The sequence below is a fragment of the Lathyrus oleraceus genome, chromosome 2, assembly GCF_024323335.1.
Source record: "Lathyrus oleraceus cultivar Zhongwan6 chromosome 2, CAAS_Psat_ZW6_1.0, whole genome shotgun sequence".
Lineage (NCBI taxonomy): Eukaryota > Viridiplantae > Streptophyta > Magnoliopsida > Fabales > Fabaceae > Lathyrus > Lathyrus oleraceus.
Window position 1 is genome coordinate 399,323,465 of NC_066580.1, and position 11,412 is coordinate 399,334,876.

Sequence of the window (11,412 nt, forward strand, 5' to 3'; positions counted from 1 at the left end):
CATTATTTTGGATAGGGTTATTGTTCTTATAGGAGAAGTTTGGGTGACTCCTCCATCCAGGGTTATAGGTATTTGAATATGGGTTCCCTTGGGTGTAGTTCACTTGCTCAGAGTGAGTTTCGTTTAATAAATTGCATTCTGCAGATTGGTGTCCTTTGGTTCCACATATCTCACAATCCGACGAAACTGCGGCTACAGTATTCGGGTTTATGCACATATGCTCGACCTTAAGGGCTAATGCGTCCATTTTAGCTTGCATCATGTCTAGAGAGCTTAGTTCATGCACTCCTCCTTGGGCTTCATTCTTCTCAACTGTCGCTCGTTCGACTCCCCATGATTGATGGTTTTGAGCCATATCTTCAATGAGGGCACTAGCTTCAGGGTAAGGTTTGTTCATCAGAGCACCGCCTGCGGCAGCGTCGATGGTCATCTTAGTGTTATAGTGAAGTCCATTATAGAAGGTCTGAATGATTAACCAATTTTCTAAACCATGATGTGGGCATGCTCGTAACAACTCTTTATATCTCTCCCAAGCTTCGAACAACGATTCTCCTTGGTTTTGGGTAAATCTAGTTATATGGTTTCGAAGAACGGCGGTCTTACTTGGGGGAAAGTATCTAGCAAGAAATACTCTTCTAAGGTTATCCCAAGTCGTAATAGAATTGGGTGGAAGGGAATCTAACCATGATAGGGCTTTATCTCTGAGGGAAAAAGGGAATAATCTTAAACGTATTGCCTCAGGAGAAGCTCCATTGGTTTTAAAAGTGTCTGCTAATTGAAGAAATATTTTTAAATGTTGGTTCGGGTTCTCAGTAGCGAGACCTGCGAAATGTCTCTGTTGCACTAGTTGCAGCAGGGATGGTTTGAGTTCGAAATTATTAGCTGGGATGGTTGGGTTTACTATACTAGAACTAGGTTCTTCGTTGGATGGTTGGGCGAAGTCCTTAAGAGGTCTTTGGTTTTTATCTTCGGCCATAGCTCTCCTAATTCTATGAAAGAATAAACGTTCGCGAGCGTAACGTTCAGGTTCCGCCAGAGGGTATATTAAGCTTAAACTTCCGGTGCTGCGAGTTCTTCGCATTGACCGGCGGGAAATAGCCTAAGTCTAAACGATATAACAACAGGGAAATGAAATTTGACGAAATTGGTCCCCGACAACGGCGCCAAAAACTTGATGCGTGTTTTTCGCAAGTATACGAACGCGTCAGAGTAATATAAAAGATTGTCGAATCCACAGAGACCAAGTGTCAATCTATCGTTATCTATTGTTATGGTGTTTATCAAAGGCAATCAAAATAGGTGTTTTTAGAGTGTGCAATGAAAAGTAAAATATTAAATAAAGTTCAATTAATAAAGACAAGGTCGAATGTAATTCACATAATCAATTAATAATCCAAGTACTTGATAATAGAACTACTTACGGGCAGTGTTTCCTACTTTGGAAAGAACTAATTTAACAGGCACTGTCGCTTTCGCGTATTCAGAACCGAGTTGTACTCCCTAATCAAACCCTCTTATTGTCACTTATAAAAAGGCGCGCATTGCGTTAGAGTAGTAAACCTATTTTTAAGAAATATAGTATCTTGACTAAGTTGAAAAGTATTTTAACTTGGATTTCTTAACCAAAAGAGGTTCTCACGAACCAGACTCTAAACTTATAAACGCATCCGAAAATAGTTTTAAAATCTCTTTTCTTCTTAATTTAAAAACTCCTAATGAACTAAACAAAGCGCTTTCGCTGTTTTTGAAATAGTTAAAAACAACTAAGTTTAAAAAGACGTTGGACGACTTTCGATCTTACCCAACGAAAATTAAGTGCGGGAAAACATAGGTTGAAAGTCAAAATAGCCGTTAAGTGTTTCTACGAAGAATTGTACAAATTATCGGTTCAATTACGATCCTTACATTCTAACCTTATAGATTTAGTTAGACATGGTAAAGTAAAGGTGCATTAATTTAAATAAAAGTAGTGCGAGTGCGGAAAGTAAATAAAAGTAGTGCGAGTGCGGAAAGTAAATAAAAGTAGTGCGAGTGCGAGAAATAAATAAAAGTAGTGCGAGTGCGGAAAAAAAAATAAAGTAAAGCGAGTGCGGGAATTAAATAAGGTAAAGCGGGTGCGGAAAATAAATAAAGTAAAGCGAGTGCGGGAAAATAAAATAGATAAAGGCGAGGTAATAAAAACCTGCTCCAATCGAAGGGTTGAATAAAATGCGAAGCGGAAATGAAAATGGCGGCAGGATTAACTTCCTTCCAAAGTGCTCCAAACTCGATTACAGACTCGATCACAAAACTCGATTACACAATTGTGGTAACACCCCAATGCGAAGCGATTACCACTTTAAAATACTGAATATATGTCTAAGTGAAACAAAGTTTGCTCTAAGTTTGCCTCTGCTCTAAGTTTGGATGCTTGAACAAGTGATTTCGAGTCTCTATTTATAGGAGAGTAAAATGATGGAAATGACAAGGATGCTCTTCAACTTGAAAATGGGAGGAAAAACTTTTCCTCTTGTGGCGCCCGCCACAAGGCCATGGCGTCCGCCACAAGGCCAATCTGAGGCGCCTTAGTGGAAGTAGTGGGGAACGTGGCAGTTGAGGGAAGTTGAGCTAGGACACATCATGGCAGGGTCTATGGCGCCAGCCATAGTGGGAGCCACAAGTACAAAATGCTGAATTTTAGGGTTTTTAGCTCTTTTACACTCCTTTTCTCGATCGGGGCTCCGATTAAAGTAAAAACCTAAAAACAAAGAGAAACATAGTAATAACACAACAAAATCACAACAAAACTACTAAAATGCATGCGACATCGGAGTCGAAAATACGGTGAATTTCAGTGTCATCAATTTCCAAAAGGCCTTTGACAGTATCAAAGAGTATTTGTCCGTGCCTCCGATTCTGTCTCCGCCTGTTGAAGGTAGACCGTTGGTTATGTACTTGACTGTGCTTGATGATTCCATGGGTTGTGTCCTTGGTCAGCAAGATGAATCAAGAAAGAAAGAATATGCAATATACTATTTGAGTAAGAAGTTCACTGATTGTGAATCTCGGTACTCAATGCTTGAGAAGACATGCTATGCTTTGGCTTGGGTTGCTAAGCGTTTACGCCAGTATATGTTGAATCATACGACTTGTTTGATATCCAAAATGGAACCGATCAAGTATATCTTTGAGAAGCCTGCTTTACCTGGAAGAATTGCCCGTTGGCAGATGTTGTTATCTAAGTATGATATTGAGTATCGAGCTCAAAAAGCTATTAAAGGTAGTATCTTGGCTGACCATCTGGCGCATCAACCAATTGAAGATTATCAGTCCGTGCAATACGACTTCCCTGATGAGGAGATTCTGTATTTGAAGATGAAAGATTGTGATGAGCCTACGCTCGATGAAGGGCCAGAGCCTGGTTCCCGATGGGGTATGGTGTTCGATGGTGCTGTCAATCAATATGGAAATGGTATTGGGGAAGTGATTATTACTCCTCAAGGCACACATTTTCCTTTTGCAGCAAGGCTAACTTTAAAATGCACGAATAACATGGCGGAGTATGAGGCTTGTATTATTGGTTTTGAAGAATGTATTGATCTTAACATCAAACATCTTGATGTTTATGGTGATTCGGCCCTTGTTGTTAACCAGATTAAGGGTGAATGGGAGACGAATCAGCCTGACCTCATCCCATATAGAGATTATGCGAGGAGGATTTCAACTTTCTTTACTAAAGTTTACTTCCATCATATTCCTCGAGATGTGAATCAGATGGCGGATGCTCTCGCTACACTTGCTTCAATGATTGTTGTCAATTATTGGAATGAAGCCCCAAATATTACCGTGATGCGCTTGGATAGACCAACTCATGTGTTTGTAGTTAAGGAGGTGAAAGATGATAAGCCGTGGTACTATGATATCAAGTGTTTTCTTCAATGTCAGACTTACCCGCCTGGGGCATCTATTAAAGATAAGAAGACTTTGAGGAGATTATCTGGCAGTTTCTACCTTAATGGTGATGTGCTTTACAAGAGGAATTTTGACATGGTTCTGCTCAGATGCGTGGATAGACACGAAGCAGACCTGTTGATGACTGAAGTCCATGAAGGTTCATTCGGTACTCATTCCAATGGACATGCTATGACGAAGAAGATGTTGAGAGCAGGCTACTATTGGCTGACAATGGAGTCTGACTGCTGCAAGTTTGTGAAGAAATGCCATAAGTGTCAGATTTATGCGGATAAGATTCATATTCCCCCGACACTTTTGAATGTTATTTCCTCACCATGGCCTTTCTCCATGTGGGGAATTGACATGATTGGCATGATTGAACCTAAGGCGTCGAAGGATCACCGTTTTATTCTCGTAGCCATTGATTACTTCACCAAGTGGGTTGAAGCGGCATCGTATGCAAATGTGACCAGGCAGGTGGTTGTGAAGTTTATCAAGAATCAACTCATATGCCGATATGGTGTGCCAGACAAGATCATTACTGATAATGGATCCAACTTGAACAATAAGATGATGAAAGAGTTGTGTAGTGAGTTCCAGATTGCACATCATAATTCTTCTCCCTATAGACCCAAGATGAACGGGGCTGTTGAAGCTGCTAACAAGAACATTATTCAGAAGATAGTTGTTACATACAAGGATTGGCATGAGATGCTGCCATTTGCTTTGTATGGTTATTGTACATCTGTCTGCACTTCAACAGGGGCAACCCCTTTCTCTCTTATATATGGCATGGAGGTTGTCCTCCCCGTAGAGGTCGAGATCCCATAAATGAGAGTCTTAATGGAAGCCAAGTTGACTGAGGCTGAATGGGTTCAGAGTCGTTATGACCAGCTGAATTTGACTGAAGAGAAGAGATTAACTACCATGTGCCATGGTCAGTTATATCAACAGAGGATGAAGAGATCTTTTGATAAGAAGGTCAATCCTCGTGTGTTCCGAGAAGGTGACCTCGTGCTCAATAAAATTTTATCTTTCGCGCCCGATTCTAGGGGCAAGTGGACTCCAAACTATGAAGGTCCATACGTTGTTAAGAGAGCCTTTTCAGGCGGTGCTTTTTTGCTTACAACTATGGATGGGGAGGATTTCACTCGTCTTGTGAATTCAGATGCCGTTAAGAAATACTTCGCCTAAAAATAAAAACAAAATAGCTCGCTAAGTTGAAAACCCGAAAGGGCGGCTTAGGCAAAAATGAGCGTCTCGGTGGATTGAAAACTTGAAAGGGAGATCTAGGAAAAAGTTAGAGACATAAGAGAAAAATAAATATATCCCGCTAGATTGAGTACCTCACCCTGGGGCAATCTAGGAAAAAAATAGGGATTTGGCAAGTAACTGCATCCTGACAAGACTTTGTTCTACAACTGTTGTTTGTCAAAGATTCTCGCTCAGTCATCATCAACTAAAGTTTTGAATACGGTGGATTCAGAGTTGGTGGAGAAACGATCATTATGTTCAGTGTAGCCTTTTTTCCATGAATATCACCAATTTCAAATTTGTAAAAATTTGTGGAGTCTCGCCATTTGCGGACTACCATTCTATTAAATAAATTTGAGCCTTTATCCAATTCTTTGCACTCTTATTTGTTTCTGTTTAACAAATGTTTGCATGTTTTAATTGATAAATATCATTGTTTTAAACAAATAAAGTTTTCATAAATAAATTGTTTTAAACAAAATGAACATTCACAATAACCGAAAGGATAAGCGGAATGTCCGCAGTGCTTTCCCAAGGATAGTATGATTACCAAAAGGTAAGACATTTGTTCATAATCTGGCATCCTTATATCCTCTTCATCAGCTTTCAAGTTGTCTCCCCGACGAGCGCGGAAATAATAGTACATCATCAGCTTCCTAGAGAGTCTGGTTTGAGAAGTTCTCTTTGATGGCAGTCTTGTTGGATTGTTTTCCCCTAGCAGGATTTGTGGATGCTCGTCCATCGCATTCCTGAATAGTTTGTTTATGCATACATGCTTATTTCCACCGCAGAGTCTTAGCAATCCATGATTGGTTGTATGGTTGATCTGTGAATGATCCCTTCTGTTCCAGTTCTTGCTTTGATCTTTTAGATGTGTATCCCTCTATATCAGGCACTAGCATTTGTGTTTTATCAATTATATGGTTGTCATTCCTTGTGTGGACTGACCTAAAATCCCTTATAGATTGATAAAAGTTGATATGCTGTCTACTCACGAGGAATTTTGTCTTTCCCCAGTATGAGTAGAAGTCCCCAGCGGAGTAAGCATGTGTTCCCTGCAGAGCTATCTTTCTAGATAATCATCTCCTCAGCAGGAAGTTGCCTAGAGCAATTGGTGAAGGGCGTGTCTCCCTTTTTCATCCCCATCATGTCGCTTGTTAACAAGGGATTCGTTTCCGATTTCCTCAGTCAGGGTAGTTCCTTCGAGAATATTTAGAGCTTGTCCCCAGTAGGGTTGCCTGATCCGAGTTTGATGTTGGTATCTTCTTCGGGTTTGAAGATTTCTTGTAGCATTGAGGGCTGGTGTTGAAGATGTGTTTATTTCCTTCCCCAGTGGAGCAAAATGCTATTTCTCCCCTTTAGCAGAGTTTCCTCTCCAACAGATAGAAGGGAGTGTTTTGATTGATGTGCATCTAATTGGTGGTTGTTCCCCACAGAGTTTCACATTGTTCCTTGATAAGCTTCCCTAGTAGAGTTTCTTCTCCGGCGGATCTTATCGTTGTTAACCATCTGTCCCTGAGAGAGTTGATGGAAACTCCCCGACAGATCTTCTACATCTTCCTCATGTCAGGATTGTTTGCCCCTAGAAGACTCCTCCTGGGCAGGGTGTTGTTTCTTGCAATTGGAAGCTGTGACTTTGCCTATTCCCAACTGTGGTTAAAGTCCTCTTGTCCCAAAGATGATCCCCACCAGAGTTTGAGTTCTCTGTTTGATCATCTTCTTTCGCTGCTCCTGAATACATCTTCTTTCTATCCTCAGCGAGTGTAACTTTGGGATAGGATTTTGATATCCCTGATGATTTATTCTTATCCTGCTCGGGTTGTTCCCAAACTGAGTTCTTCAATAGGCTTTGCCCTTCTTGTTGAGATGTTGTGTCGGGTGTTCGTTTGTGATTCTTGGACTTATTTATGTTAGATATGTCTGTTTGTCAGCATTAATCATACTCAAATCATGCATATACATGCATAATCGTAACATTAAGATATTCATGTTGCATTCTTTGCCATATATCCTTGCTTGTTATCTCCTGCTATTGGTGAAATGTTCTTCCCCAAGCGGATGTTTGTGTATGATCTCTCCATATAGAGTCAGCCCCATAGGCAGAAAGTGTCTATCGTTTCTTCTTTCTTCCCCACCAAGTTATGTCCTCGTGGATGATTATTGTTTCAGTTTCCTCCCCAAGTGTGTATTGGGATGGGAATTACTCCCCTGAGTTATATTCTCATCAGGTCGAGTCTTGTTTGATTGTGTCTTTCTAGTTTGTTCCTAGACTGACTCCTTTCTTGTTATCCCCTGCAGTTCCCTGTGGTTTAGTTGTTCAATTGCTCAGTAACCAGTAATTGTTCATATTTTCCCCAACGAACTTTGTGGCCTTCTACCCAGTAACCGGTAGTTGTAAGTCCTATTTCTATGGTTTTCTACCCAGTAACCGATAGATGTAATCCCCTCTTTCTTGGTTATCTTTACCGAGTAACCGGTATTGATATTCCTTCGTTTTTAAGTATACCACCCAGTAACCGGTGATATATCTCTTGGATAATTGCTTTTGTCAGGCAATTTATCCCCAAAAAGTCATCTTTCATTTACCCTTGTTTGGTTACGATTATTTCTCCTTCTGATTGGTCATCATTTTATACCCAGTAACCGGTATCCCGATGTCCTTTCTTTGCGGTCGATTTATCCTTTATTAACCCAGTAACCGGTTGTGGATAGTCTTCCATGCGAGTATGTTATCTACGTTATGACGGTAATAGATAATATATCTCATGCGCTCTTCAGTCGAAGTCTTTTTCTTCCCCGGTCAAGTAAGATTTGTATTTCCTTGCGGAATCGAATGTCCATCATGTAAGTCGAGTTTGCTTTTTCAGCCCTCCTTTCGGATGATGAGTGTCTTGGATATGTTCCCCAATTCACGCCTGGTTGGCCACCTATTATATACCCAGTAACCGGTATCCATGGTGTTCCTCCCTTCTGCTCCCTATTATGACTTTTTGTCCCTTGTGGAGTCAGATTTTCCTGAGTTGAGATGTACCTTTTGGGTCCTCCTCAGATGTTTCTGATGATTGATGTCTCTCACCCTTATACCATTGTTAGATATTCTTTCTCCCTGAGCGTGTTGTTCCCTCACCCAGTAACCGGTGTTTTTATGACATGTCTCTCTGTGAGTTTATTACCCAGTAACCGATAATATCTCGGTGTTGCTTCCTCAGCTGTGTCCTTTGTGGATATCCCCGTATGAGTCCGGATTTTTTTATCCGATGTATCCTTTGTGGATAGTTTTATTGTATTGGCATATTCCCTAGTACATGCATCTTTGCGTCAGCTCGAGTCTTTTCATCGATTTATTTTCGTGGAATCCCTTCGTGTCTCCCAGCAAGTTTTCAAGTCGTGACCTACTCACTCACTTTTACTTTATTTTCCCCAGAGTCTCTGTCTCCCTAGAGAGTGTGTTACTCCTATGGATTTTCAGTTTCTCCCGATTTCTTTTCCTTTGTGGAAATTATTCACCATGAAGATTTTATTTTTGCATATATACATTTGCATCAGAGGTCTCTTAGGGACCAAAATTTGTCTCTTTGTTATTATTTAAGCCCATTCTATCTCGTCGAGACGAAGATTTTAACCTTCATATCTCCGGCTAGAATGACCTTAAATAGGGGCATCTGTAAGACCCTAATTTTGACCCTAAGATCCCTCATGGCATCATGTTATTGCACAAGTGCATTGCCTCAAGGATCATAGCATGTTTGGCTCCTTAACCCTAGGGTTGGGACTTGTTTGAGTGTTTTGAGACCACCAATCATGCTTGTATTGTATATTATTGCTTTTCTTATTTGATTACTAACCAAAAGTACAAAAATATGTCACTAACTATTTTTGTTTTGAAGCTCAAGTGATCATGTGCTCCAATGCTCCTAGGAGGCTCCTAAGCCCAATGAAATGGCTAGATGAAGATGAGAAAAAGCATGACTATGGTCCATAAAGCTCCTAATCATCATATATATCTCCCAAGTATCTCAATTTGCGAATTTGATCAAGATAACCCAAGGGGCTTGAGGATTGTTTCCCAAGGAAACCCTAATTCAACTGTGCTTTGATTGTGTCTTGCCCATGAAACAATCTCAACCTCCGATCAAATTTAATCAAGGGAATTTCTTTCATTCATAATTTTATGCATATATGAGCCTATTTGAGGATCCTCAACCATTTATTCATCAAGATTGGAAGTTTGGCCTTGAAAAGTTGACCAGTCAAGTCATTTGACTAAACTGAGGATCACTGAAATATAACTTTTGATGTGTTTGTCAAATGAAGATGACCCCAATACCAAAACTGTTCTTAAGAACCATATTAACAAATTTTATGTTCATAAACAATCCATTTGAAACTTAGAAGGTCATCATTCATTTCAAAACATTATAGGTCATTTTGACTGAAACCCTAATTTTGGGTCAACTCATCAAGGGCATAACTTCCTTAATTTTTATGATTTTTAGGTGAGACCAAATGCATTGGAAATATTGATATGTCTACTTCAAATGTTATGTTGGAAAAAATTTCATAATCCTAAACTAATTTGAAAACATTATAGGTCATATTGGACCTAATTCATTGAATTTGAAAAAGTACCCAACTTCAAATGCCTATAACTTTATCATAGAAAATCCAAATGATGAAAAATTTGATTCTAAATTTATCATCTCGAAAATATCTACAACTTTTATGTTTGAGGTGTTTCCATTTGAAGCTTTTATCATGAAAATAAATGAGTTTGATTAGGCTTGCTTTTGGTGAAATTTTTCAAATGTGACTTAAACGTGTTTTGTACTTGGATCTTCCAGGCCAGTTTTCATTAATTTGCACATGTGAAATGAATTTTTTCCCAACATAACGTTTTTTCCTTGTTTCAAGGGCTTTCCAACCATTACTCACATTACTCTTTTGGACTTACCATTTGTGAGTTTCGAAGATCTTTCCATTTATGTGTATTTTGGTATTACATGACGAAACTTGAGTATGCAAGCTAGTTCCCTCCAAAATGCACGTCCAATTGCTCTTCATGTGAGCTCAGCAAACTTTTGCAACCATCATTGGGCCTTCTACACGCCTGTACAGGCCCATGCACATCCAATTTCAAATGCCATGCACATGAAAGAAGCGTGGGATTCATCTACCTTCAGCTATAAATAACCACTCCCTCTCATTCATTCATCAACCTTTTGGAGATCTGAATTGCTGCAGCATTAAAACCATAACCATACCAAAGGAATGTTTCAGAATTTTTTCTCACTTTCGAGCTTGAAATTCAGCATCATTAGCTGATCTTCAAAGCTTAATTCCTTAGCCTTTCACTTCCCCTACATCCATAGATCAAAGAGGAGCAAGAAACTTGAAGGATTCGTGGCCTGAAGTGCTCCAATTCAGAGGTATACATTCAAACTTTTTGGATCTAGAACTCTCAATTCAATGTAGCATTCTTGTATTCGTGTGGTTTTCTGAAGTCCTCACACTTGAGCCAATCCATTGGTGCTTTCAATTCACCATTTCATGAGCTTACAGTTGGAACACCATGATCTTCTTCTTCACGTTTCTCTCAATATAGGAAGAGTGAGGAAGATCCAATGGTACATTGATGATCTCCATCACACAAGCTTCATTTCCATGTCCTTGTTTTCCATTTTCATGAAACTTTTTTTCTCTGCAACTGGTGGCCGGATTCTGTTGACTCGCCGGAGAAGACGGTGGTTTCCACCACCATCACAACGTGTCTTATTTCCTGGCCATTGGATCTGGATGCCATGTTTTAATCTTGATCATTCATTTGGAATACTTCATTTAATGTCTTATGCAGCGCGTTTGACTTGGATGCACGTTGCACCCTCATATCTGGACCATTGACTGATGCCACATCAATTAATGAAGTCCATCATGTGGTTGTGGTTTTTTCCATTTATTCTATTTTCTTTTATTTTCAGTTAATTCTTTTGATTTTCAAAAATTAATAAAAAATTTATTTGAAGTCATAAAAATATGAGACCAATTCCAAAAAATTTCTTGAAAAATCTAGATTCATATTTTGATTTTTAATTATTTTTGTGACTTCATTTGATATTTTTCATGGATTATTTGATTTTTAATAGTTTTAATTCATTTTTAAATACTTTCTGACTTTTGAAAAATCCAAAAATAATTTCCTAGCATTTATGGATCATGATAAATCAATGA

The 11,412-nt window shown here is 39.3% G+C and overlaps 1 non-coding gene across 1 annotated transcript; it reads left to right on the plus strand.

Moving 5' to 3' along the window:
* The first annotated feature begins 485 nt into the window (after window positions 1-485).
* Window positions 486-592, plus strand: LOC127125075 (small nucleolar RNA R71). Its single transcript, XR_007804539.1, has one exon. It is a non-coding gene; the product is annotated as a small nucleolar RNA R71 (small nucleolar RNA).
* Window positions 593-11,412: the final 10,820 nt, after the last annotated feature.